The following is a 26,189-nucleotide window of genomic DNA, read 5'->3' on the forward strand; positions in this document are numbered from 1 at the left end:
AATCCTTCAATTGCTTCACTTTACTTTCAAGATAAAGTCCAAATTCCCAAGCATGACAAACACAGCCCTTTACATCTGGCTTCACTCACCAATCTTTTCACCAGTCCCCATTCATATGCCAAACTCCGGCCATACTAAACTACAGTTCTCCAAACAAGGCAGGCCCTCTTTCAGAGCTTCTGTATAGCTCTTCCTCTGCTTAGAAAGACCTTCTCCTATTTGCCTCTGGTTGAACTCTATTCATCTTTAAAGAGTCAGTTCAGGAGTCTCCAAGGAAGCTGGCATTTTTTTCTGACAAGTCTCATTCTGGCCTGGGTTAGGTCCTTCCATTTCATATGATTCCCATTAACACCTACTGCTTATTCTGTTACTATACTCACCAAAAACTTATAGCAATTTTCTATTTCCTTAATGGCAGACTATATTTTTCTTTAAATAGCACTCTTGTATCCTAACACAGTGCCTATCATACACATGGCATACTATAAATTTGAAGAAACAAGATAAAATAGACCCCCCATCATATTAGATGATATTTACTAGGCAGGGTAAAAGGAGACATATAAGACCAGAGAACCATCAGTGCTGGAAGACACTGAAGATGTAAAAACAGGCCAACCTCTCTCTGACAAAGGAGCCACTTTGACAACTTCCCTTAAAGACAGACATCCAATCTATACCCCTGTTATGATGATTTCCCAATCACACTTTTAGGTCTTGCTTTCTTATTCAAATCTCTGTATTTTAGTGCATTGATGCTGACTCAAATACATAAATTTAGAGTTAAATCATCACCTCTTTTTAAAAAAAGTATCATCCAACAGTTTGTTTTTATTGATTTTTAGGAAGGGAGGGAGAAAGAAAGGGGGAAGAAGGGAGAGAGGGGAGAGAAGGCGGGGAGAGGGAGGGAGGGAGAGGGGGGGAGAGAGGGGGAGAGAGAGAGAGAGAGAGAGAGAGAGAGAGAGAGAGAGGAGAGAGAGAGAGGAACATGAATTGGTTGCCTCCCACACACACCCCAACTGAGGACTGAACCTGCCACCTAGGTAGGTGCCCTGACTGGGAATCGCACCCAGCCTTTTGGTGTATGGGACAATGCTCCAACCAAATGAGCAACCTGGCCGGGACAAATCATCACCTCTTACCTCCTATTCCTTAAGTCCTACCCCTTTGACCCGATCTGTTTGGGTCAGTAAAATCTATGTGGGAACTTACTATGTGCTGGGCAATATTGTTAATGCTGGTGGATACAGAAATCACTAAGATAACTTGCCTTTAGATGGTTCCCTCACCTCATAAAAGGTTAATTTCTGTACAATATGATGACTACAGTAATAGCACTGTACAGAGTATGGTCTGGCAGCACAGTCTAGGGTCATGATACATTTACTATAGGGGATACTGCCTGAGTTAAGTTTTAAAGGAAGAACAAAAAGCCACATGCAGTGGGGAGTAGGAGGGAAAAGATATTCCAGGTAAAGGCAACAGCATCAACAAAAGCACAGATGCAGGAAATCGAACACTAGGCGGCAATGCAAGAAAAGGAGTGCAAACTAAGGTTGAAGGAGTAGGTGAGGACCAGGTCCTGATTTTTATCCTACAGACAACCGGAAGCCACTAAAGGTTTACAATGCATCGGTGACATGGCCAGAGCTGCAGTATAATTAGATTACTCCAGTGGCAGTATGGAAAACAAATCTGAGAGGGAAAAGACTGTAGATGAGTTAGAAGGCTTTTAAAATAGTCTAGACAAGTTGTGACTACAGACTGAACTAGGGCAGTGGTGGTGGTGTGGGAGAAAAAAAGTGGGGCTGAAGAAAAGTTTAGAAAACAAGAGTAGCAGTGAGAACTAAGTCAAACCCCAAGATGGTAAGGCTATAAACCAATAATTAGCTACACTGTTTCCTTCAGCAGATTCTTGCCAACTAATTTATCTGGGCAAACAGCACTCCTGAAACAACAGATTGCTTCAACATCCTTTCCTTGTTGTGTCTACGAATTCTAAATATTTGTCACAAACTTTGCTCATCCCAACCAGGCCCCACCTTGAAGGACCTGCCCTAAACCACGTGAGTCCAGGTTATAAGACCCTAGAAATTCCATTTCCTAACTTTCCCTCCCTACCAGACTCTGTCAAAGTGGTGCTCTTCCTTGCTGCAGTGGGGAAGTCAATAGGAGGAAGTGGTGATTGATTATGAAAGGTGAGAAAGAGGGAGAAATCCAAATATGACTCCTACATTTTAGGCCTCAGAAAACTGGATAGATGAGTTTGGCAAACTGAGTTGCTGAATTTGAGGGGCTTAATTATAGAGCTTCCAGGTGGAGATGTGTGTAAGCCTGAAGTTCAAGGGAGAGGTCAGGGCCACCACAGGCAGTCATTATACGTAAAACTTTTCTTGTGGTGATCTCTTATTATTTCTCTTTTTTCTTAATAGGAGTTAGGATACAGTAAACAGAATTAAGCCCAACACACTAAAAAATAAACAAACAGAGGTACAAACGCCATATAACTAACTAGTATGTGCTATACTAATATACCCATGCCAGTGATTACATTTGCAACGCTTCCATTCTAGATAGTAAACAGCCACAGTGCTGAGCCTCTCTCCTAGGATCCACACTTTGACCTTCCACAGTCCAACAACTAACAGTTTAGTACCTGGTTTAACAGAGCACTAAAGCCAGTAAATGTTTTGACTGGTAACAGTCCAAGTCAAATTCCAAAAGTCCCATCTCTCTCAGGCATAGTTGTTGGCTTCCTTCAAGGTCCCCCAGAAGGCTGGCCTGCCTTCATTGGCCCTCACCCAACCTCAGGTGGCACAGAGAGGAACATACAATGGTACTCACCAGCCCTCCACCATGTCCACTGTGGTCCTGAACGTTAGCCCCCATCACCACATGGTCCCCCAGTGAGATCGTGAACAGAAACGTTGGAAAAGACTGAACCGTTAGCAGTGCCACTAGCTCCCTAGTAGTCAAACAGATCAACTAGCTCTTCATCAGACTGGATTAAAAAAGCAAGACCTAACTATAGGCCTCCTACAATAAACCCTCTTACAACATAAAGACACAAATAGGTTAAAAGTAAAAAGATAGGGGGAAAGCATGCCATATTAATAGTAGTCAAAAGAAAGCTGGAGTGGCTATACATCCTCCTCTCCACAACTGATAAAATAAGTAAACAAAAAATCAGCAAGGATATAAACAGCAAGATTTGAAAAGCATCAACCAGTATTGGGAATAAAGTATAGTACTATCTTGCAATAAATCCAACACAGCTGGAGATTTCTCCTGGTATAAACAGTTTTCTGTTTTCAGCTGAGCACAGTCGAAGGTGCAAGCTTCCGTGCAGGATCTGTGCCGTGAGAAAAACACCTAGCGCCAGCATCACACGGCACGCTCACACCGTGGGAGACGCAAAAACTCTGTGCGGCAGAGACTCGCCGAACAGAGCAGCGAGAGATCTCAATTTAAATTTAATCAAATCATTTTCTAACTCTGACTTTTGTTTTACTGCTCTCTGAATAAACAGGGCTAAACGTGAATATATACAATTCCACTGTATTCTTCACCACATTTCTATCCCAGAATTTTACAGAAGTTACAAGAAAAAGAATGCATTGATTGTCTACCTGCTCAAAAAAAAATCATGACATTAAATTTAGTATAAAATTTTACTTCAAGCAAAAAAATTTCATTTTTTAATTTTCTTTCTTTGATTTGTACTATTTCTTATCATGTGGAACATGATTTCATGACTCGGAGTAAAGAAAAAAAATCTTTTTATTTGATCAAGTTAACTAAGTGAAAAAATGTAAGGAATCCTAGACTCAGCATTGCCAAAGAATTTAGAGGTAGGTCACCTACTCAGTCCTACCCAATCAATAAATCCTAAGAATCCGGGATTAATCTGCCTAACAGGAAGCAATTTATTAAGCTGTATCACTGGCTCCGTTGTCCCACTTGGGCACTAAACCAAATGAACAGCAACAAAGTGCAGCTTCATCACCAACAGTGAAAAAATACAGTATGTCCTATACTTAACTTACAGAACTAATAAAATTCATTCTAAAACTTCACAGCACAATAAAAAAATGATTTAATAAAAAAACTTTCCAGTTTTGTGATGCAAGTTCAGTTACAAACTTTCATGGAAGGGTACAGAGAACAAAAGGGTTTTTTAAAATCTGTGTGTCACAGAAAATATTAATTCAGCTCCTATATAAACCTAGGTGTTTATGTAGTTCACTTTTTATTAACAGGCTACATTATGATAGGCTAGATTTGAATACTGTATTTCCTTCTTTCTGAAAACCTATGGCATTTCTGAATTTAAAAAAAATTTAAGAACAGAGTATTCTAATTTTTCAATACCTAAAACTAAAACTTATTTTGCTTTATCAACTATCAGACCAAAGACTTAAAACCAACGATAAATTAAGTCTGAGACGGCCTAAAGACTGGTATTTGAGAAGAGAACACTGTCGCGGTTTGAACGGCGAAGCTCTCCGGCCACATGCTGCTCACACTGTAGACCATGTGGTCTGGACCAGGCCATCAAGCACACCCCAGCGGCCGCCCTTCAGAGTCAGCAATGCCCCCAGATTGTGTACAAATCTGAATGTACGTGTGTCCGTGCACCTTCTGGGGCCAGACTTCAACTTTCATCAGAGTCTCAAAGGTTCTGTAACTATCGAAAATGTAAGACTCACTGATTTAAACGGTAGTCCAGGGTCCTTATCTATTATCTGACTTCACTTTCAGGTTTCTGCCTTACTAGTTTCATCTTCCCACTCTTCTTGTCCACAAAATTCTTTGTTTTGTTTTGATATATGGCTTCTTCATCTACTCCTTAAGATAATTTTGGAAAACCAGAGCTTCCTAAAATGAGGAAAGACCCTGTCCAGTTAAAACTGCAGTCAAAGGTGGTTTCAAAAGCTGAACCTGTATATTTTTTAAGAGGCATTTTCTTAAAAAAGCCATGTCTTCTGAGAACTTTCTCTTTCAATTACAAAATCAATTTTATCTTTTAGTTAATTGCTTGCCTTCCAACTGAGAAAACAACTGGTTAACTGAATCTGCGATTCAGCTATGCTTAACTTTACCTTATAAGGTACATTAAGACTTAGATAAAAACACATGATGCCCACCACCCCTGACCCCACACAATCACCACTAATCCCACACAACACAGACAGCTTCAAGAGTTAAATCTTTACTTAGAGAACAAAATGGTTTCACTCTGATATAGCTAGGACTGATTTAGCAAGGAACATCTTGATGAAAAAGGGCAGAACTGCTTAGAATGCTAGCTTACTTTTTACACTGCTTTCCTCCTCTTAGCATCTGTCAAGTGTGGGATGAGAAAAAAGGTGCTGGAATCTGGAGAGGCAAACTAGAATAAAAATATATCTGAGTCCAAGAATTTCAAAAAGAGACAGACAGAAATTCACTGGAAAAAATTATGGAAGAATGTTAAAAACAGTTCTGCTCCCCTTTACTGACAAATAACTTCGCAAATTATCTATACACATCATCTATCCAATTCTTTAACTCCCCAATCTGCCTTTCCCTCGCAACCCTCTCCCTTTATACAAGCCACCATCAAAAGTCTTGTATTTTAAAATATATCTTAAATTTCTACTGTTCATCTCCACCATCAGAACCATGGCCCAAGACGACTTTGTCTCTTACCTAGACTAGTATAAACCATCAACTACTATGAATTCCTCTACTGCCCCCCTCTGATTAACTGTATACGAAAAGTAGGCAGTGTGATTTTTAAAACTGTAAATGGATCAAGGCACTGCATACCAGTGCATCTTCCCATTAATCCAAACTCTCAGCACTCAGGGAGCCAGTATTACAGCATAACAATTCACACTGCCCACACACTGCGCCAGAAGTGCTTGGAACGATGCCAAGAACACCCAAAGGGCTCAGCAAATGTCAGCGTTTCAAGGGAAAGCCCCAGCCTGCCTCTCTTACTTCCCGGTAACTTTCTCCCCAACTATGACCCTTTCAGGTAACTGCAAGCTCTTTCCCACTTTGGGCCTGCCGTTTCCCTCTGTATGAAAGGCTTTTTTCTTAAGCCCTTGAAGAACTTATGTCTCCCACTAATACTTCAAGTCTAAACCTAAATGTCATCTCATTTTTGAGGGCTTCTTTTTCCTCTTTCTAAATACCACTTTCTATAATTCTTTATTATACTACTCTTATTTTCTTCATAATGTCTTATATTCTGTAATTACTCTTTTGTTTTATTGATTAAACTCCTTGAACATCATCAGATGACTAAGCATCCATCCAACAAATTCTCTTAAGTTGTAGGAAGCAATGGGTTCTGTTCTATCCAAAAATATCTTAACTAATGTAGATATTAATCTCCTTTCACCATGAAGCTAAAATATTGGTCACTAATATAAATATGTCACAGCCTGTGCTATGATTCATTATACCTACACCCTTCCCTTAATTGTTAATTAAATATAACCCTGTGTCCAACTAAGTATTGTGCTACGTGCTCGAAGAAGAGGAGCTAGGATGAAAAGATAAAGGTTATTTCCTCCCTTAGGGTCTTGAATGATATAAACATAAGATGCAAAAACCAAAAAGGGGGCATTTCTAGTAGGGGATGGGGTGGAATGAAGAGTCATGGTATGTATGCAAAAGTGTAATATTTCACCAAAACTAAGATATCATCGATTACAATATACATCAGTATTTTATGTTCCACTAAGAAAGAAAATGCTGCCCAAATTAATTGTTAAATATCATCAATAGTAAGATGCCTCTCTATGAGAGATGCATCCCAGTTTCGCAGATGTTAAAGGTAGGAAAAGAGGAAGAGGAGAAGGGAGAACAAGAGGAGGAAAAGAGGCGGGAGGGAGAGAAGAAAGGAAAATTATCATTCTATTGTTAACACGAAACCAGTCTTCCAGGAACCTCAGGAAGTCTCTATGACATGGAATATGGTTATTCATTAAAGCTCGGTAACAGGAAGGGGAGAAAAAGCCACTGGAAACAGTGGTCACAGAGCAGCCCTTGCTTCCATCTTGTTTCCATTTTGCCTTGTATACCTTCACCTATCCCTTTATTTTCAGCTTTTCTAAACCACTTTGTGTGTCTCTTGTATACAGCACATAGCTGAGTCTTGCTCAGTAATCCAAACTGAAAATTTTGGTTTTTTTTTTTAAAGGTGAGTTAAATATAACCTAAGATAAATCTTTTTAAATCTATACATTTCAAAACTCTTAATTGTCTTGTGCATAACAGGTCACAAGTTAAGGGAGCAAGCATAACTGAAAAATATTAATAGCAAATTTAAAATCTTAAATACAGTTAATAATGAAAATACTCCACTTCAAACCTCATGAGCTATGTCTAAATGTACAGCTTTAAATGCTTATATTAAATATAAGGTTAATAACTGGTGAGTTAAGCATCTATCTGAAGGAATCAAAAAAAGAAAACCCAAACAAATTAGAGTAACATATTACTTAGAGTAACACAGTAGGCTAGATTATTCACCCAATTCTGTCACTAAAAACAACAAAAAGTAATGGAAAAACTTTATTTCAAAAATATTAAAAGCTTTGAAGAGCTGACAAGATGATAAAGACCAAACTCTATGAGAAAGAGAAAATCAAAGAGATAAACAGCATAATTAAATTCTTTCTGTCCTGTAGACATATGCCTAACTCACAAAGTTGAGCTACAGTTTTAACAGTCTCTTGTGAGCAAAGAGAATTTAAGACCCAGCCAACAAGGAAAATCTAATAGAGGACCCTTTCTCCATAAAGCTGGGAACTCCTCAAAAGCTTCAACCTCCAGAAAGGAGCAAACTGGAATTAAACCCAGTCTACCCATTCCCATATCTTATGCCCAAAAGGCTACAAGGAAATTTGTCTTCCTGTTGCAGAAGCAAAGGAGGATTCCTAAGAGGTTGTAAAGACAGGCAGGTGCACACACACTACCTGCAACCCAAATTCACCCTATTTGGGTGGTTCAAAACTCTCAAGGGATGAATTTAGCCACCAAACTAGTACTGGAGGCATTAAGGTTGGGGGGTGGCAGGGAACAAAGGTAAATCCTCTCAAAGCAATGCAGTTCCTTCTTGGACCTTAAAGAAAACCCACAAACATTTCTTCCAAGGAAAATAATCACTTCACAGTCAAAATCTCACAGCGTAAATTAAAGGAAATCTATGCCTAGGGACAGCATACAAAACTTCAGAAAACCAAAAACCAGATCCACTCAAATGAACAACCACTAGGTAGTTAATTTATCAATAGCAACAATAAAAAACAAAACAAAACAAAAGAGTGAAATTATTTCTTCAAATAGCTAAACAAAATAACTGCCAACCCATAATTTTATAGCTAATGGAATATCTATCTATCAAGAACGAGGATGATAAGGACACTTTCATGCCGAAAAACCAAAAAACAGTTTGCTACAGAAAGTCTCATTAGAAAGAACTGTAAAGAAAACAATATTCTGGTGTTGACTGGTGTGGCTCAGTGAAGTGAGTGCTGGTCTGCGAACCGAAGGGTCACCAGTTTGATTCCCAGTCAGGGCACATGCCTGGGTTGCAGGCCAGGCCTCCAGTGGGGCCTAAGCAAGAGGCAACGGTTGATGTATCTTGTACATTGATGTTTCTCTCCCTCTCTTCCCTCCTCTCTAAAAATAAATAAATTTTTAAAAATGTTTAAAAAGTAAACATTTTCTGAAAGTAATTAATTTAGATGGAAAAAATCTGAAATCCCTAGGGGAATCAAGAGCACATAAAGTTGGAATCTACATCAAATTCAAAGGCTCATTTTCAGCCACATTGACTGAAGAGTAGAAAAGCTAATTGACAGCAAGAGAGAAAGAAACAGATTCATCAAGGAAAGAGGAAGAAGAAAGGTCCTAGTAGCATTATAAGCCCCTGGTTCCAACTGTTCTTGAAATCTTGTTCTTGGAAACTGAGAGACAGCCCAATGTCCTTGTAGTTTCGATTCTGTTTTTCATTTTAAAAATGTAGAAAGGAGAAGGGCCAGGAATTAATGAAATAAAAAACATATCACCAAGAAAATCAAAGTCAAGCTTTGTTTTTTTGATAACACTAAGAAAATATAATAAACCACTAGCAAGACTAATCCAAGGAAAAAAGACAGAAGGCACAGAAAATAATGGGAAAAAATGGAAATATTACGTAACACAGATTTAAAAGATAACAAAAGAACGCTTTGAACAACTTTATGCCAAATACTTTAAAAGTGCAGACAAAACAAATGGATTCTTCTCTTGAGAGAGAGAAAAAATCCTTTTGAGAGAAATCCTTTGAGAGAAAAATCCTTTTTATTTTTTAAATTTGTTCATTTTTAATTTTTATTTATTTTATTGTATTTTAATTATTGTTCAAGTATAGTTTTCTTTTACTCCCATCCCAGCCCACCCCCCAGCCCTACAAATGGATTCTTAAAAAACAAAATAAAAAAAAACCTTTCTAAAAACTGACTTAATTAAAAACAGAAATCCTAAATAAAACCACACAGAAAGCTGAATACATACCATCCTTAAAATACTAAGCCCACATGCCTCCCTCCAAAATACTAAGCCCAGGCAGTTGAATGGAAGCTCAACCAAACTGTAAAGAAACAGGTCATTCTAGTCTTATATAAATCCTTTCAAAGGCGTAAAGAAAGATTAGTTCCCAACTCATTTTTTGAGGTCGGCATAATCTGGATACTAAATCAGGTTAATATAAGAAATAAAAATTATAGGCCAATATCACCCATGAACACAGATGCAAAAATCCTAAATGAAATACTAATAAACTAAGTACAGCTGTACAGTAAAAGAGAAGAGCATCATGACTAACCTGGATTCATTCCAGCAATGCAATGGTAATTCAACATTAGAAAATCTATAAATTCCCCACATTAATAACAGAAGGGAAGATAACCATATGATCATCTCATATATATCTCATAAATGGAGAAAAATCATCTGGTAACCCTCAATATTTATTCTTCACATGCACACACACACACACAAAGTCTTAGCCAACTAGCAACAGAAATTCCTTTAACCTATAGAGTATCTACCAAAAATTTATAGCAAACATTATTAATGGTGAAACATAAAAAGCACACACTTTTAAAAATTAGGTGCAGCATAAGAATGCCCACTATTAACACTTGTATTGAATACTGTACTGGAAGCCCTCACTAGCCTAGTAAGGCAAGAAAAAGAAATGAGTAAGCACTGGAAAGGAAGTTACAATTTGCATTCATAATACTTTAATAACTTAGTAAGGTGCCTGAGCACAGATGTACATACCAAAAAGCTTATAACGGCAAACAGAAAATGGAAACAAAGAGGAAAAATATACTATTTACCATAGTAACAAGAAATAAGATATTTAATAATTAAATCTAAGAGAAAATGTGAGAGAACTTATGGAGAAAAGGACACCTTACTGAAAGGATTTTAAAATATCCAAATAGCTAGAAAGATATGCCATGTTTAAGGATACCAAGGCTCATATGATAAAAAGAATATGTTAAATGCATGGAGATTAAAAGCTACAGAGATCTTGAACTCACATACAAGAACAAGTCCCATTTTTTTTAATAACAGCTTTTGAGAGCTTATTTGGAAGTTGTAGCAGAGGAATGGTCCTCTGCTCTACCAGGGAAGGTCGTCCTCTTTGACCAAGTGCGCAGCTTTGGGAGGGACACATGTGGAGTGGTGAGGGAGGAAGGGGACACTTGCCTAGCCAGCCGGAACATTATCTGTGAACACTGACAGAACACCACCTCCTTAAAGGCCACCTAAAAATGTAAACGTCCATTCTGAATACAAACTGCTTTTACATGAGGAGGAGAGACAAAGCACATTCATAATACAATGACTGAGCTGGGTTCTAAGGGTATTCTAGTGGACCTATGTGTGGTTCTCACACATACCATTTTGTACAAGTGAGGCCTGTAAGCAGTTGCCCAGTTTGCTTTACAACAGTTCTGAACTTGATCAAACATACCATTTTCTTTAGGTTTAACTTATTCGAATTTAATTTTGGTTTATGAGAGTTTTATGGTATCTTATAATACTGCTTAAATTTGGCTTTATCTAAACGTCCTAATACAGAATGAGAAATAATAACCATACATTACTGGTTGCTAGATGATAATGCCAATAGGTAACAGTTACAGAGAGCTCACTGTGTGCCAGGCATGACGAAAAGTGCTTTGTACATATTAAGTCGTTCAATCTTCACAACCACCCTATCAGGTGTATAATATTACTATTACCATTTTGCAGATAGAAAAACTGAGGTACAGGAAAGTTTAGTAACTTTCCCAATGTCACACAAGGAAGTGGAGAAACTTAGGGAGCCATACCCAGCCAGTCTGTCTGCAGAGTCCCAAGACCCTCAGTTACTATGTTACACTTCTTTTCACAATATTTAAAATATACATAAAATTATTATGGATAAAAAACTCACTATTAAAAATTATCAGTAAGAGTTAAACAATATCAACACAACTTATCAGAGGTTGAGATTTCATAATTATTTTAAAGTTCCATGGCCATGATTAAGAGTTTTGAAGTTGGACAGACCTGTCTCTGAATCTTGGTTGTGCCCTTTACAAGCTGTGTGACATTGGACAAATTTCGTAACTTCACCAAGCCTCAGTTTCCTCATCTGTAAAATGAGAATAATAAACATCTCACAAAATTGTTGTTGGTAAAATAATTATTACTACATTACACTGATATGGTAACTCTCACGAAAAATACAGGGACAAAATAAAAAGAGGAGGTTCTCACATTTCCCCATAAAACCGGACTTTATTATACTATATAACAAAGATGACCACTGCAAGGCACTGCAGCAACCGTAAGATCCACACACTAATGCAGAACACCTGTCTCTTCTAATTCAAAACAAATAATTCCCCTAGATAAAAGTCAAATGCCTAGAGATAAATTACTGGTCCTTGAAATATAAAATAATGTATATATACATAGAGAAAGAGACAAACAGGTAAGATACTGTTGTTTGTTCACAGTAACTCCCACAAATCCCATTCCACACATATCCTCTAAGACTAGTAATATTCAAGGGGCCCAAACAGGAAGAGCTGTGTCAAGAAGGAACAATTCCAGGCATTAGTAGAAAATAATTTTTATAAGAGAAAAACAGAAAGAAACAGACATGTCATCAAAGTAGGGTAGAATTACCATTATTGTTATCACCAAAGAGTGACTATGTCCATCATACCTGACATTTTACTAATCAAAACACCTTAAACTGATACTATTGCTGTCTTTAGAGTCCCAATCAAATAATTTAAAAATAAGTAACCACATTTCTACCAATGCCTGCATTTACCAGTAATATACCTGTTTGTGATACATTAGGTATCTCTTAGAAGAGGATGATTTTAACAATACACTATAAAAATTATTTTTGAAAAGGAAAAATAGGAGTAATATTTTGCAAAAATCCTGTAGGATAATTTTTTTGTTTTTTTAAATATATTTTATTGATTATGCTATTACAGTTATCCCATTTTCCCCCTCTTTATTCCCCTCTGCCCTGTATGCCGCCACTCACATTCCCTTCCCTTTGATTCACTGCCTGTGCTCAGTCCACTCAGCTACACCAACCAGGGCTCCCCTCCCTTAGTTTATGTCCATGGTTCATACATAGTAAGTTCTTTGGCTTCTACATTCCCTATACTATTCTTAACCTTCTCCTGCCTATTTTGTACCTACCATTTATGTTTCTTATTCTCTGCAACTTTTCCTCCATTCTCCCCACTCACCCTCTCCACTGATAACCCTCCATGTGATCGCTATTTCTTTGATTCTGTTCCTGTCCTCATTGTTTGCTTAGTTTGTTTTTGCTTTTTTTTAGGTTCAGTGGTTGATAGTTGTGAGCTGGTTGTCATTTTACTGTTCGTATTTTTTATCATCTTTTTCTTAGACAAGTCCCTTTAACATTTCATATAATAAGGAGTGGTGATGATGAACTCCTTTAAATTTACCTTATTTGGGAAGCACTTTATCTGCCCTTCCATTCTAAATGATAGTTTTGCTGGATAGAGTAATCTTAGATGTAGGTCCTTGCCTTTCATGACTTCAAATACTTCTTTCCAGCCCCTTCTTGCCCGTAAGGTTTCTTTGGAGAAATCAGCTGGTAGTTTTATGGGAACTCCTTTGTAGGTAACTGTCTCCTTTTCTCCTTGCTGCTTTTAAGATTCTCTCCTTATTTCTATTCTTGGGTAATGTAATTATGATGTGCCTTGGTATGTGCTTCCTTGGGTTCAACTTCTTTAGGACTCTCTGGGCTTCCTGGACTTCCTGGAAGTCTATTTCCTTTGCCAGATAGGGAACTTCTCCATTATTTTTTCAAATAAGTTTTCAATTTCTTGCTTTTCCTCTTCTCCATCTGGTACTCCTATGTTTCACATGTTGGAACATTTAAAGTTGTCCTGGAGGTTCCGAAGCCTCTCCTCGTTTTTTTTAAATTCTTGTTTCTTCATTCTGTTTTGGTTGACTGTTTATTTCTTCCTCCTGGTCCAAACCATTGATCTGAGTCCCAGTTTCCTTCCCATCACTATTGGGTCCCTGAACATTTTCCTTTATTTCACTTTTCATAGCCTTCCATTTTTCCTCTATTTTGTGACCATACTCAACCAATTCTGTGAGCATCCTAATGACCAGTTTTGAACTCTGTATCTGATAGGTTGGCTATCTCTTCATCACTTAGTTGTATTTTTTCTGGAGCTTTGATCTGTTCTTTCATTTGGGCCATTTTTTTTTTTTGTCTCAGTGCACCTATTATATAGTAAGGGGCAGAACCTTAGGTATTTTAAGGCTCCCTGCCTTACTGATGCTGTATGTGGGGGAGGGGTCAGAGAGGGGACAATGCCACACGCTCAGCTCTCAGCTGGCTTTCAGTCATTTCCTTCACTACCCACAAGCAAAGTGGGCCCTCTGGTGCTGATTCCCAGGTGGGTGGGTTTATGTATGTTCTAGGACCCCATGGGTCTCTCCAATGAACTCTCCTGTGAGGCTGGGAGTTTCTCCGGCTGCCACCTCAACTCCCACAGGTTTTTTCAGTCAGAGGATTTGAGGTTTTATCTCCCTGCACTGGAACCATGGGTTGCACAATCTCTCTCTCACTCCCCAGGTCCTCCTGGTTACCTGCAAGCAAATGTGGGACCACCCAGCCTGCCAGCTGCCACCCGCCCCAGTCTTGCAGCCACTGCCTTGCTGTGAGTCCTCTCTGCCCCAGCTGCTTGTCTCCACCCCTTCTACTGGTCTGGATGAATGTTTCTTCTTTAACGCCTTGGTTGTCAGACTTCCATACAGTTTGATTTTCTGGCAGTTCTGGTTGTTTTTTGTTTTTACACTTGTTGTTGTCCTTCTTTTGGTTGTGCGAGGAGGTACAGTGTATCTAAATACACTTCCATCTTGGCCAGAATTCCGGATAATTTTGTTAAATGGCTCATCAATATTATTATTAAGGTGAGTTTTTATGAATGTCACCATCCCCATAATTGAATTATTATTTTTATACATAAAAATAATTATTAAAATGACTGTGTGTTCACTGTAGCTCAAAGATTTGATAGAGAACTTTCACTCTGCCCCCCAAGTATCCCCTTTTAACAAATAATTGTAAGAATGGCCTGCAAATTTTTAAGATAAATTTGTAAAATATCTGTCTGGATCAAAGACCATTTAATTTTTACAAAGTACTATTTCTTAGGAAAACTTATTAGTTATATAGGAAACATTTAAAAAATCCTTAAAATACATATTTTGTAAATGTTTAAACAAATAAATATAAATATGTGTTAAGCAAATAAGGACATGAGGTAATGTAGGTTACTAGGACATAAACTCCCAATAAAAAACTTAGGTCCTTCTGCTTAGCAATATGGGATTTTTCTATTTGATCAGTATTTCCTTCACTACTTTACTTCCTCTAAATGATAAGTGTAATTTTTTCGTCCATTTTAATGAATGCTATAAATAACTAATAAGGTCAAGTCAGTTCAATCACAACTCAGCTATATAAAGACTTTAATTCAGTAATTTGGGTAGACTTTTATCTTTATATAACTCAGAGAAAATTTGCAAATACCACCAACTATTTACATTTTATCCCCTTTGCTTTATCATTCTCTTTCTGAACCACATAACAATGAGCTGTAGATGCTATACCATTTTAGTCCTCAATATTTCTATGTATTTTCCTAGGGACATGGACATTTGCTTATATATCAGCAGTATACCTAATCAAATCGGTTTTGTATCTAATGTTAAATTTTCTATTACACAACTATAGTCCATATTCAAATGTCATTAATTGTCTTTAAAATATCCTTTAAAGCTATTGATTTTCCTGGTCCAGAATCTAATTCAGGATCATGCATTCCATTTGGTGGTAATGGCTCTTTAGAAACCTATCATCTGGAAAAGTTTCACAGTCTATGTCTTTTAAGACTAATATTTTAAAAGAATATAGACCAGTTGTTTTGTAGACTATCTCTCAATTTAGGATTGTCTGATATTCTCCTGTGTTTAAACTCAAGACACACGGTTTTTATAGGGATGTCACAAAGTAATGTTGGGTTCTTCTCACTGCATCACATCAGAAGGTGCAAGATACTAGTGGGTTCTATTACCAGTGATTACTAATAATATTATTTAATAAGTGATTCAGTAAGATAGCCATTACAAATTATTACAGAGCAGATTATATCAGACCAATTCTCCTGGCAAGAAAAACTATAAAAACTGGATTAAATAAATAGATAAATAAATAAGGCAAGTTAAAATACCAGAGAAAAAGGAAACGCAGAGTTAAGCCTGGCAGTCTCCACTACTTTTTCTTTCTGAGGCAACTAGATGCAGACTGGAACTCTTGGCAGTCTCACTAGGCTGCAAAGACAGAAATTAGAATTGGGGGCTTAGCAAGACAGGTAGGGTTTGAGGGGCTAAAATTCCAGAGAAAAGGCAACCACAGAAAAGTGAGTCTCGACATCCTGTACCGCGTTTGCCTTCAGGGTATACACGGAATCCTAACCTGCCTGGGGGCAACAGGCCAAAAGCTAAGCAAAGTGCCTATTTTAAAGCAAAAAAAAAAAAAAAAAAAAAGGTAAGCAGAACATTTGGTAGCCTCCCAGTGCTAGAAAAAGAAAAATTACAGTTTAGGGCCTGCCAAGAAGGAAAGGCCCTGGCAAACGCCCCAGGATTCCATTTGATACCTCTGAAAGACAACACTCTTAGAGTAAGGGGAAACTGGATTTAAATCAGCCCTTAAGTAGCCTAAAACAAAGACTCAAGTCATCTCAAGACTGTGCTGGATCAAGGTCATCTACTCCTACTTTTAACTACGACCAGAAGAAAATTAAATTCTCTAGAGAACAATATCATCATCAAGACCCTCTATAATTTCATATACACAATGTCTGATATTGATTATTTTAAATTACCAGGAATGTTATGAGATAGGACCAAATGATGAAAAGCCAAGGAAAACAGCAGACAACAGAAAAAGACCAAAAGGAAATCCAGATATTGTGATTATCAGACACAGACTTTAAAATAACTGTGATTAATATGTTCAGGAAAATAGATGACAAGATGAGAATTTCACCAGGGACCTGGAATCTATAAAAACAAATTAAAAATAATTAACTTGAATTTCTAGAATTAAAAAACACATAATATGAAATTAATAAACAGATGCTTACACTAGCAGGTTGGACATTAAATGAACTAGAAAATAGGTCAATAGAAATTATCAAGATGAAGGACAGAAAAAAAAAGATGGAAAATACAGAAAACTGCATGAGACATATGGGATGCAGAGGAAGAGCTAACATAGATATCTAAACTCCCAAAAGAAAGTAAGTGAAAGAATGAGGCAGAAGCAGTATCAGAAGAAACACCCCAAATCTGACTAAAAACACCAAGCTACAGATGCAATGTGACTTTGCTACTCCTATCAAGAGGTGGAATCTATTTCTCTATCTCAAATTTGGGCTAGGCCATGGGACTTGCTTTGGCTAATAGGGCATTAGAAATGAGACTAGAGGGATTTGTCTTTTCTTGATACTCTTAGAACTCAGCCACTAGGTGAATGAATCTATCTGATGGAAAAGCCCCATGGAACAAATACCCCACCCCTACATTTTGGCAGAAACCCTGCCAACCAACAAACATATGAGTGAGGTTACCGTATTTTGCCATGTATAATGTGCACTTTTTCACCAAAGTTTTTGAGAGAAAAATAAGGATGCACATTATATATGGATATAATGAATACATACCATGGGTATAAAAATCCTGTGTATAATGCGCACAAAACCATGGGTGTGAAATACATATTTTATACCACTTGGCCACAGCCAAACCACTATCAGATGATCATAGAGATCAACATAGCCCAAGCCAAACTGCCAATTCATGTATTCATGAGCTATTAAGCCACTCAACTTTTTATAAAGCAAAAACTAGCTGACACAGAACTAATATAGGTAAGTGCATCAGTGGTTCTCAAACAAGGTGGACTTTGCTTCCTAGGATGTCATACCGCAATGTCTGGAGACATTTTTGGTTGTCACAACTGGGTGGCTGCTACTGGCATCTAGTGAGTGAGGCCAGGGATGCTACTAATATCCTACAAATCCTTCACAACAAAAACCCGTCCAGCCCAAAACGTCCAGTGCCAAGAGTGGGAAACTCTGAAGAACATAAAGCATGAGAGAATGAGGCAGCCTTCAGAACAATCCTATCCAACAGAGCTTTCTGCAACAATGAAAATATTCAATATCTGTAGCCACTAGCCACATTTGGCTAGTAAACACTTGAAATGTAGTTAATTTGACAGAGTAACTAGAGTCTTATTTTATTCTATTTTAATTAATTTACATTTAAATAGACACACATGACTGGTGGCTTCCTTTATGGGACAGCACAGCTCTAAAATTTAGATGCTAGAAATATTGAGAATAGTGAAAGTTAGGTTGGATTAACAGTGGTAACGATGAATTTTTATCAAGTTAAGGCCCAGTCACTTGCTATAAATAAATAATCCAAACACTCTTCTTTGTTTCAATACCTATAAAATCTAAAGTGTACTATTCTGATATAATAATAAACTGAAAAAATTTTAAATAAATTTACCATATCCTGAACAAAACAATTATTCATGGACTGCTGGCTGACAATCTTAACTAGAGGGCTGTTCTAGCTTTTTGGCATGAAAGCCCCAGGAATTTCCGATGCCTTTCTTTCCTTTTTTTTTTTTTTAATTCCTTCACTATCCTTTCCTATCCTCTTCTCTCCCTGCCCCACCCCATTCACCACAAGGGAAGGAAGAAGTTGATCCAACCCTGGTACAATTCCACAGACTTTTTTTTTAACTTGTCAGCACTAAGTAGGTCAGTTTTCTGCTCTAGTGGGTGTTTGGCAATCGGTTTTCTTACTAGAATACAGTGGCTGCTCTGCTGGTGAGCACATACCACAGGATAGAAAGGGCTCTGAATAACTCTCCTAAGGGAAGAGCAGGCTGCCTGATCTCTAAAAGAAAATCCCTGGGTCTTAACTAAATACCGCCAGGAAATTCCAACAGAAAGCAAAATGAAAAAGAAATAAAGACAATTCCAATTCAAAATTTGTTCTATATAGTAAAGTCTACAGATTTTAAAGGTCCTCAGCATCTAGGAACCCACAGAGATTCTGTTGGGACTCTGATACGTGCTCAGCCCAATTCTGATCACTGAGATTATAAATTTTTAAAAAAGTAACAAAGGACACACACAATCTATCACAAGTTTTGTTAAGAATTCTAATAGAAAAAACTTACCACTAAAACTAAAATTCCAGAAAACCTTTCCCTTATAAGCTATGACTTTCCTGAGAAAAAAATTTTTTAGAAAGTCAGAAACTACTTAAAACTTTTAATAATTATATTATAACAGAAAGCAAATTTGACAGAAGTTTATTAGAATAAATGGCATGCACTAATTTGTTATTTTTTAAATCAGCATTGTTTCTATATTGTGGGTCTAACAACTCAAGTTTTACATTTTTAATCATTCATAAAGCAAATATTAAAAAAGAAACTTGACAGGTCCACATTCAGTCAGTTAATTTATTTCATATCAGATCAAAAGTCCCTGCAGGGGAAAATTAATATTCTCTATCAATATCAAATAAAAGTTGAAACAACATATTTACTAGATTTTCTAGAAAATTCCAAGAATTCTGACAAATTCTAGAAGAAAATATAAATCTTACAAACCAGATCACTAATGGATGTAACTACAGAATGCACTTAACCTTACTAGAAATAAATTACATTAAAAAATGGGTTGTAACCAATAGTCACATAGCTATAAGTTGACATTCATTTTACCATACTGCACTCACTGTTAAGAAGCAAAATATTTAGAAATAAAGAAAATTTCAGATATAATATAAATTCTAGAAAAAAGACAATAACTCACATTCAATTTTATTTTATTAAAGAAAAAGAGTTTCTCTCAGTTGAGAAGCTACCCACTATCTTCTACATTGCCAGATATTAAAAGTAGATAAAACCAAATTTAAATGAGTAAAAAATTCTCTATCTGAATGTCAAAATATGCAATAACTATTTAGAAAAAAAGTCCTATCATTATGACCAATTAAAAAGTTCTCTTTTATTATAGTCTATTTTTTAATGTGCTTACTCCTTGATAAAATATCATAAAGTTAGTTGAATATAGTAAATAACTGAGATAGATCTATATCTATCAAGACCAACAAAACCACCAAGAGACATGAAGAGGGGTTTTGTTTTTTTTTCATTTACACACAAAGCAATTGAAGATAACAAGGTAGCTAATTCGCTAGATGGCCCATCTAACATCCATCCACTTGTTCAATCCTCAGTTCCCAGAATTCAGTTGTCCAAAAAGTTCCCACAGTACCCAGTAAGATGTTACTATGCAATTATAAAGCACATATGTCCTGAACATCACACTGAAGTAAAATGAAAACATTTCTGAAGTAAGATGAATGCGATCATGTAACTGTGACAGATGCTGTTAACTGGCTACCCAAACAGCTGTTCCCAAATCCTTCCTCCCTTCTTGCCTCTCACTATAGGCACCAAAATGCTAACTACAGTTAGAGGTGACATATAATCTAATTTTGGCCCATGAGACATAAGACCTGACTTGTTAGAAGCAGTATTAGGAAAGCTTTTGCTTGATCTAGACCTTTTGCCTTTCTCCTTAAACGTGAGCAGAAGGCTGGAGCTGCAGCAGCTATCTTAGGACCATGAGGGCCAAGCAAAATAAAAAATATGGGCCCAACACTGCTGAGCCACTGAACATGAGCAACTGCCTATGTCCAGACTTACGTAAGAACAACTTCTCTTTCTTTGAGCCTAGTAGTCGGGTTTTCAGCTTAGAGTTGGACTCAATCCTTATACATCACCATTATCAGAAAATACCACAACTTTAACTGTAAGTAATTTCCTAATGATTAAAAAACAAAATTACATGCTAGTTCTAAATTAGTTATAATAAAGTTATAATCTCCTGATAAGGTCTAATTTCTAATGAGTATCTGTTCAGAGAGCTGTAGAAAATCTTGAGGTCAGCTTGAGCTGAGGGAAGAATGGGAAAGAAGAAGAAGATAGAATCAGGGAGATGCCTGGACTCTGAATGGCGCACATGGGGAGAGCCCAGACTCTCAAATAATCACCAATAGTATATCAGGAGGACCATCCCTGAATGATAACCTAACCCAAAGAGAGTTGATAACATACATCAAAACAAAAGCCCTGGAACATTAAGACTACTGTCCAAAAAATTAATATTGTTTATATTCTTAGGAATGATACTGATACTGGAGTTCTATAGAAAATAATCTGCTTTTATTAAATAAATGTGTATTAAAGTATATTGGCCTTCTCCTTAGAGGATGCATGCTTAAGTATTTAGGGACAAAGAATCATAATGTCTGCAACTTTCAAATGGCTCAGGGAAAAAAGAATACAAGATTTTAGAAATATGTAAAGCAAGTATAGCAAAATATTTAATATTGCATTATCACTGGGAGATACACAGATAATACTGATTATTGGTAGGAGATACACAGATGTTCAATATACTACACCTTCAACATTCTTGTATTTGAAATGTTTAATAATAAAAAGTTATCATTAATGTTAATTTCCTGGTTTGGGTATTGTAATATAGCTATATAAGATGTAACCACTGGAGGAAACTGGGTAAAGGTAATAAGGAACCTCTCTGTCCTCTTTTCACAACTTTCTGTGAATCTAAATTTACAAAAAAATAAAATATAAAATAAAAATGTTGGGCGCTGGCTGGGTGGATCAGGTGGCTGGAGCACTGTCCTGGGCACCAGAAGGTTGCAGGTTTGTTCCCTCATCAGGGCACACAGCTGGGCTGCGGGTTTGATCCCGAGTCAGCATGCATACAGGAGGAGACCAGCATGTTTCTCTCTTACGTGGATGTTCTCTCTCTTTCCCTTCCTCTTTTTCTAAAAGAAATAAAAGAATATCCTCAGGTGAGGATTTAAAAAAATCTACTCATTAAAAAGAAATGTTAGGAACTTCCAGTTTGGTAATAAACACATACCTCCCTTTATCTTCCACTGAACTAAACTATGAAATCTGAACAGAATGTATGAACAAATAGCATTTGAAGACTGAAAAAGTATTACAGGTGGATCCAGAATTCAAAGTATCACAAATTTGCTGTGAGTTTACCATTTTTCCCCTTCAGTATCCCCCCCTGCCTGAACTCAGCACAACTCAAAACCCAGAAGTGAGCATTATGGTACAGAAGAGAGAGATACAGAAGAAACCCTCTAGTTCTGGCTCAAGGACAAAAAAAGGGAACTCCTGAAGCTCAGGAAAAGTGGGGAAATCCCTGGGGTATTTCTTTCCAAAGTCTCATGTCCCAGTCCTCAGGTCTCCGGTGGTGGGCCGGCATAGCAGCAACAGCACCACCAAGAGGGATTGGAAATGGAAAGCCTTTAGGAGTGAAAAATCTTCCTCTCCATTCAATGGAGCCCTTCCTCCAAGTAAGCAGATCAAACTTCATTGTTTTTTTCCTTCCTCTTCTGTCTTCAGGAAAGTCACTCCATAAAATTGTTTATGAACTTCTGAGTTCACACTCAATCTGTGTAGGTATGGATCCAATGCTAAGTAATATAATAAAAACCTTGAAAACTGCAATAATGGGTAAACTTACACCGATTCCAAACTGACCACTGTATGAACATATGTGGGACAGATCTGAACAGCACCGATAAAGCTGTGAAAACTGAATTAACACTGGAACCACAATCTACTGAAAGATAAAACAGAAATATCAACACTTGCCATGGAATGTAAAGGAAACCTAGCATCTCATTACACAATATTCAAATATCTAGGGTACAAACCAAAATTTCTCACATGAGAAAAGACAACATCAGCAAAATAGCAGGACACGAAGTCAATATTCAGAAATTGATGGCATTTTTGTACACCAGCAATGAAATATCAGAAAGAGAAACTAGGGGAAAATATTATTTACTAGCAACAAGAAAAATAAAGTACCAAGGAATAAATTTAACCAAGGAGGTAAAAGACCTGTACTTGGAAAACTATAGAACACTGAAGAAAGAAATTAAAGAAGATGCACATAAATGGAAGCATATACCATGTTCATGGATAGGAAGAATTAGCATCATTAAAATGTCCATACTACCCAAAGCAGTCTATAGATTCAACACAATTCCTATTAAAATACCAATGGCATATATCACAGATCTAGAAGAAATATTCCAAAAATTTACATGGAACGAAAGAAGACCCAAATAACCTCAGCAATCTTGAGAAAGAAGAACAAAATTGGAGAGATCACAATACCAATCTCAAACTATACTATAAGGCCACTGTAATCAAAACAGTTTGGTACTGGTCTAAGAACACACACACAGATCAATGGAACAGAACAGAGAACCTAGAAATAAACCCAAGTCTCTATGGTCAATTAATATTTGACAAAGGGGGCATGAGCATACAATGGAGTAAACATAGTGTCTTCAGTAAACGGTGTTGGGAGAACTGGACTGGTACATGCAAAAAAATGAAACTAGACCACCAACTTATACCATATACCAGAATAAACTCCAAATGGATAAAATACTTAAATGTAAGTTGTAACACCATAAAAGTCCTTAGAGGAAAACATAGGCAGGAAAATTTCAGATATCCCATGAAGCAGTATTTTTGCCAATGTATCTCCTAGGACAAGGTATATAAAGGAAAAAATAAACAAATGGGACTACATCAAACTAAAAATCTTCTGCACAGCTAAAGAAACCATCATCAAAATGAAAAGGGAACTGACTGTATGGGAAAACATATTTGCTGATGATACATCAGACAAGGGTTTGATCTCCAAAATATGTAACGAACTCATAGGACTCAACACCAGAAAGACATTCAATCCAATTACAAAATGGGCAAAGGACCTGAACAGATACCTCTCCAAAGAGGACATACAGAGGGCCCACAGGCATATGAAAGGATGCTCTACATGTATGTATATGTACATGTACATATATATAATTTCTGCCTTTAACAATTATTCAAAATTATTTTTGCATTAAAAAAATTTTAAGCCTCACATGAGGACATTTTTTTAAAGATTCATTGGTTGGTTTGTTTGTTTGTTTGTTTTCAGAGGCAGGGGAAGAGAGGGAGAAAGAGACCAGTTGCCTCTTGCACGCCCCCAACTGGAACCTGGCCTGCAACCCAGCCATGTGCCCTGACTGGGAGTCAGACTGGTGATCTTTGGGTTCGCAGGCCTGTGCTCAATCCACTGAGCCACACCAGCCAGGGCAGGGCATTTTTTTTATTGCTCTTTTTAGAGGAAGGGAGAGAAACATTAATGCCAGAGAGATGCATTGATCAACTGCCTCCTGTATATGCCCTGACCAGGGATTGTATCCAGACTGGGGTGGGAGTAGGGGGTTGTGTCAAACCCACAGCCTATCAGTTACTGGTTACTGGAAGTTGCTCGAATGAACCAACTGAGCCACACAGGCAATGGCTCTTTTATTTACATAGTCTCTTATCTTGACAAGAAAACCTTATTTACGTCCTTCCAGGGATTGAATAAAGTGCCATAGACAAAACACCACTACATTTGCAATATTTATAGGGTATTTTTGGTGTTTTGATTGTTGTTTGTTTTAGCTTCAGTCATAAAGCAGTATCTCACTAAGTTAAGGAATTTTTATCCCCTCAAATACAGGCTTTGTACAATGGAGGTAAGATAAAACAGTGACCAAACCATGGAAAAGATGCAAATTACCTACTCAGACTTCTTAAAAGCAAAAGTGGGCTACAAAAAAAATCTTAAAACAGAGCTCTGGCTGGCGTAGCTCAGTGGATTGAGTGTGGGCTGCAAACCAAAGCATCGCAGGTTCGATTCCCAGTCAAGGTACATGCCTGGGTTGCAGGCCATGGCCCCCAGCAATCGCACGTTGATGTTTCTCTCTCTCTTTCTCCCTCCCTCCCTTCCCGCTCTAAGAATAAATAAATAAAAATCTAAAAAAAAAATCTTAAAAACGGCAAGTTAATCACTTAAAGGTTTTATGTATATTTGTACATATATGCATATGTTTTATTGTTATTTAAGAAAGAATATTTTACACTACCCATAATCACTATTCCCAATCTATGTCTACTGGAAAACATCTCATTTTGTTTTCAAACGCCAGAAAGAAAAAAAAAAATCACAGCTTTCCCAATTACTGTACCTTCTTAACTAAAATATATTGTTTCACAAATTCAGTCAATTCTGATTATTTCACAGCTGAGAGAAAACTTCTGAGGTTACCTCTATTATCACTATACATGGTTCAATCATTTTCCACCGCAAAATATCTATTTACCTGTGAGTAGTGGGGAAAGAGTACTGAACCAACTCTGCTTAATTAGGCTGATATGATGTAAATCACCTAGGAATTGGAAAGTATCTAGACAGCAAGAAAATTTTCTGGGTGTAATAATGAGATGCTCCCTAGAGCTTATTTCACAGCTACAGTAAATGGACCAACACCTCCATGAAATGCTTAGAGAATTACCTAAAACTATTATCCCATTTTATCCAGAAATTAAGTATCAGCTATATTCAAACCCGCCACAGGCAATTTTTATCACTGGTGAGTGCGATAAGACAATGAAATACTGGCACTAGTTTCTCAAATCTATCATATGTACTGGAAAGCAGCTTCTCAAATAATTCTCATTATTAAAATTATTAAAACAAGAAAGAAAAACAAAGAATTTAAACTAAACTAGCATACTCTCAAAAACAAAAAGCCCAAACTACAAATATTTTTGCATCTTGTTTATGTTTTTGTCTCTACTTTTGATTATAATAGTATGCTTTTTACTGATACAAAAGAGAGTTCAAAATCTATTTTATTCCGTCCTGTTTAGGCATTTTATTTTCAATATCATACTCTATTAGATAAGAGCACACAAAATTCTTATTGAACTCATACACCATAATTTCTGGCAAATATTACTCTTTTTCATACACTACACACATGTTATTTATATTCTTTATCTTAGAAGTAATACCAAAAGCAATGTAAAAGCAAAGCAGATTACATTTTCCAAAGATAGCTACAATGGCAGATTCTGTCCCATAGCTCTTTTTTTAAAAGATTTTATTTATTTATTTTTAGACAGAGAGGAAAGGAAGGAGAAAGAAAAGGAGAGAAACATCAGTGTGTGTTGCCGCTTGCATTCCCCCTATTGGGGACCTTTCCCACAACCCAGGCATGTGCCCTGACTGGGAATTGAACTGGCAAACCTTTGGTTCACAGGCCAGCACTCAATTCACTGAGCCACACCAGCCAGGACCCATAGTTCTTCTTATAACATGATGTTGACACTTTTTCTCTTCAAGTGGTGGGGTCTATGTCTACCCCCTTCTCTGAACCTGGGTGGACCTTTGTAACTACCTCAACCAACAGAAGAAAGCAGAGTAATACTATGTGAATTCCAAAGCTAAGTCAAATATGCCATGAAACTTCGCCTTGTTCTCTTGTCTTGGAACCCAGCCACCATGCTGTGAGGAAAC

The 26,189-nt window shown here is 37.1% G+C and overlaps 1 protein-coding gene across 5 annotated transcripts in view; it reads right to left on the minus strand.

Annotated features, from left to right (window-relative positions):
- NUMB (NUMB endocytic adaptor protein) overlaps window positions 1-26,189 on the minus strand; it is a 135,355-nt gene that overhangs the window by 64,999 nt on the left and 44,167 nt on the right. For 2 of the 5 annotated variants that reach the window (XM_028505723.2, XM_028505719.2), the window contains exon 3: window positions 11,611-11,695. The exons of the other annotated variants lie outside the window; for them this stretch is intronic. The gene's annotated coding sequence lies outside the window, so the exon portion shown is untranslated. The remainder of the gene's footprint in view (window positions 1-11,610; window positions 11,696-26,189) is intronic. 5 annotated transcript variants of the gene reach the window in all.

This window comes from Phyllostomus discolor, chromosome 1, assembly GCF_004126475.2.
Source record: "Phyllostomus discolor isolate MPI-MPIP mPhyDis1 chromosome 1, mPhyDis1.pri.v3, whole genome shotgun sequence".
NCBI lineage: Eukaryota > Metazoa > Chordata > Mammalia > Chiroptera > Phyllostomidae > Phyllostomus > Phyllostomus discolor.